Here is a 4,282-nt window from a genome sequence, read left to right as displayed (position 1 = left end):
TAAATGGGTAAGTCAGGTAGAAGCAGCATGCTCTATTTTACGAGGCGAACTGTTTACTTGCAAAAGTAACCGGTTTAAATGGGAAAGTAAATTCTGGGGAAAGGGACTTCCTTGAAAACAAAATGATCTGGAAAAACAAATTAGGGACCCTGCTCTTCTCTGCCCCACCAAACACAATAGACTGGGAACTCAAGGTATGGGGCAAAATCTTGTCCGTGGAAAGTGTCCAGTTCTTAAAACCAGGCCTCATTTGTTGCGCGTAACTAGCTCTTGATTATGATACCAGTAATAGAGTAAGTGTAAAATATGTTACAAAATGTTTTAAAGAAGTGAAGTCAGGGACAAACATCAAGATCAGAACACTTAAAAGTGCTTATGCAAGAAGTTTTAAAACCATGACATAACGTAATAAAGTAGGCTTCAGGTAATAAAAGTAAATTTTCCAGATTTGCTACATTTTCTCTAGCTTTCTGCACTGTGCTGCAAAAGTGAATGTGAAGAAAGGAAGAGGAGGACCTGCACAGTTCCTATGTATCTGAATGAAAGTAAGATACCTTTTTAGTCTGGAAAATAAGGTGTACAGATGTCAGGCAGAATACCAGTTAACAGTAGCTTATGGGTGAAGGAATGCACACAAAAGCTTCTGTCCCTTCTGAAACCTTACCAAAATCGTACATATTAATAGTAAATATTAATGAAATTTTAAAATTTACTGTTTAAAAAATAATGGTAAACTCTTTAAAGGCAAGAATAGAATATGAAAAACAAAATTTGGAAAGTGTAAAGATTTTAAGTAAAAGGAAACTAGTTTAGGTGAAAAAAAGATGAATCATAAAGCCAGCCATGGGAAAGCAGAAAGCAACATGATTTACATCACAGGACTTCAGTTAGTGACACGAGGTAAGGGAATGTGGAGGGGAAGATGGGACAAAAAAGGTGAGCTGAAAGACTACTTAAGAAGCATATGGACCCTTGGTTCTCCCTCCTCTGTGTAGCCATGGTACTGCCCCTCCCCCAAACCAGTATTAGACTGGAGAGGGTAAATACATAGTATCTGACCAGAAGAGCATCAGGCACAGCTAAAGGCCTGAGTGCCTTACTGAAAACTGATTAAATTTATACACTGCAGGCTGAACTTTTACTCTCAGAAATCTGGCAGTCTGGCTTGCATCCTTAAAAGGAGCTATAGCAGGTCATCAAATAGCCCATTCAACATCAACAAGAAAAAAAATCCCCTTTTGTGGAAGACAACGGTGTTATTTGAGGACCTTCTTTCTACATCCTTTTTTCTTACAGACTTTAAAAAAAAAATTAATTTTTGTGGAGAACTGGGGTGTAGGCCAGAGGTACGGGGTTAGGGGGGGTGGTGAGAGGGTTCACTGTGCCATATGTAGGTTAGCTCCCTGGCTGGGGATCAAACTCAGGCCATAGCAGTGATATCACTGAGACTTAACCTCTAGGCCCCCAAGGAGGCCCCCTTACATCAGTTTATAACAACCTAATAAATGAGGACTTACTGTACAAGACTACTTGAGAGAATCTTACCTATATAAGAGATGTAAAAAAAACCATTATCAGGGATTTCCTGAGGTAACCCAGATCACAGTAGAATGAAACTCAGATTCAATAAGCCCCACCCATAAACCTCTCAAAGCTTTTTTTAGGGTCATACTCTTTAAAAAGAGCAGATAACGAAAAATTTGAGAAAGCCTTTAAAAACAAAGGCATATTCCAACAAAAGTCTTGGACACAAAATCTGTAACAGAAAAGACAGAAAGTAAGTTAGAAACAAAAGTTTTGAAAGTCTCCCAGGAAGAAAAATAAGAGGGAGAATAGAAAAACAAATATAAGACTAGTCCAGGGACCTCCGCAGTGGCGCAGCAGGTTGAGCGCAGTGGTGTATTTGGGGGAGAAATTATTGACAAGAACAAACTCCCTTCAAAAACAAGTTATGCAGGGGGAAAAATAGTAGCAGTATGCCACACGGCCTAGTTGTGAACAGCCATAAGGTAAAAGCTAAATACTGACCTAATCTAGAATCATAAATGTAAACAACCTGAAGACAGTAAAAGTGTGAGTTGTTTATGCTAGTAGGATGGTTTTAAAAAGAGCTAAATCCTCAGTTTTCACACCAGAAACTCAACAGATGATACTTAAAATTGAACAGAAAGCAAAATAAAGCAAATTTCTTAATGATATGCATGTAAGTAATTAAGAGTGTTAAAAGAGGGTAACTTCAGAAAACAGTGCTGTTGGCTTTTAGAATTACTTGTTTTTTTTTTTTAACATCTTGTGCACTAAAACAATGGAAAGTAAATTTTAAAAAGAGCTTCATGTAGCCCAGAAAGAAACAATTTAAAATCTGAAAAGCAATTGACTAAATAGTGATAAGCTAAAGAGTTATATAGACTATGGAGGAAGATCATTACCCATCTCTAACTGGACTTAACTCATTGGAAAACAACCCAAAATACAAAATAATGTTTTCTGCTAGAAAGGAATTTTACATATAAATAATTTACATATAGTAAATCAATTCTTGCATCAAATTAAATTTCATTACAGCTAAAGTACTTGGTATATAAATTGGTTTGGAAGGCTGTTTCCTGTGGGTCCAAGTACACCTAAGCATACCCATCAGGAGCACCATTTTGACTTCTCTAAAAGCCACGTAATTCCTCTTATTTCTCAATCAGGTAACACTAAACAGCTGCCTTGCTATTTTTTTTAATAACTTAAGGTACATACTTATTACTGATATATGTATTGTTATAAATTACATACAATGTCCTACCATACTGAACATAGGCTGTTTTAATGTCCTGATATTAAATATCCATGGGATTGCTGTGCTTTGAGTTAAAAAAAATTGTTAAAAAGTTTCTTCTTTCCTGAAGTCAGGCTAGCACTGCTTTCTAGGTGACTGCAGGTAGCAATTCTTCCCACTTCTAATTTGTAGCCTATTTGGCAAGGGCTTCAAAACCAGATCTGAGCTTGTTAGTGGTAGTATCGTTAACAACTTTGGCCTCCCAGGTCAGCAGCCTCTGCAAGGGTCCACATGGCACACAGACCTCTTCTGCTGCACCCGCTGCTCCCCTCAGCAGTGTATTTCATCAGTCTGCCTATTCTGCTCCCTGCTCTAACTCTGGTGAATTCTCTCACCCTCCCGCACTTCTGACTGTACCCAGTGCTTGTATAAATAAATCAATCTTTAAAAAAAAAAAAATTGTAACAACTTGCTGAGACTAAGATAGAAAGAAGTTCATCTTCAAATAACCACAAGAGTTTTAGTGCATTCTAAAGAAAATTAACAAATAAGATATTTACTGTGGCACGAATAAATAAGAGTATTGAGTAGCTGAATTTCAGATGTGTGTGATTACGTTTAAGTGGATTAAGAAACATCTACTGGGCCTCCCCGGTGGCACAGCGGTTGAGCACTGGGTTGCGAAGCTGCCCACAGCCTCTGCAATGCCGGTTCAATCCCCAGCTGCTCCCCGGCCACCGGAGGAGGGTCCCACATGGCGCACAGACCCCTCCTGCCACCCTCTGCTCCCCTCAACAGTGTACTTTGGTCCTTCTGCCTGCTCTGCTCCCCACTCTGGCTCTGGTGAATTCTCTCACTCTCCCGTGCTTCTGACTGTACCCAGTGCTTGTATAAATAAATAAATCTAAAAAAAAAAAAAAAAAAATCTACTGACTATCAAGCTCTATGCATAATGTTGGAGGAGTTTCTTCTTCTCCATAGAAAACAGTAATTGTACTATTTGCCTTGAGTCTTCAAAGCTGCTAATTTAGTCTCATTTGATTTCTTCCTGATCCAAGGACACAAACCAAAAAAAAAAAAAAAAAAAACCAAAAACTTAGCCAGTCCCAAAGAACACTGGTGACATCAGGTCTGGCTAGCCACCTCGTAAAGTCAGAGTGTCTTAGGACAGAAAGGTGTTGAGAACAGAAACATGAAGGCAATCCAGCTGCCTTTCCTGCCAAGAAATGGCACTCTGCTGGTCCCACATTTATTCATTCAATAAAAGTTTATTGAGCACCCACTGTGTGCAAGGCGTTGTGCTAGGTGCTGCAAATTTTGAAATAACAAGTTTGGATATGTAGGATCTGAGCTAGTTCTTGACAATTTTCCTGATTTGAGAAAGAAAAAATGCCCCTACATTGTTTGTTTTGAAAGTTAAGAGAATGGACAAGGTCCGCTTTCTGTCCTCTATCAGCATGGCAAAACTTTTGCCTTCCTCAAATCAGTCACAAAACAAATAAGGCACATTTAAAA

The sequence above is a fragment of the Talpa occidentalis genome, unplaced genomic scaffold (assembly GCF_014898055.3).
Source record: "Talpa occidentalis isolate TD23 unplaced genomic scaffold, MPIMG_talOcc4v2.1 talOcc4.12, whole genome shotgun sequence".
Classification (NCBI taxonomy): Eukaryota; Metazoa; Chordata; class Mammalia; order Eulipotyphla; family Talpidae; genus Talpa; species Talpa occidentalis.
The sequence above is the reverse complement of the archived record's forward strand: the minus strand, read 5'-3'. Positions refer to the sequence as shown.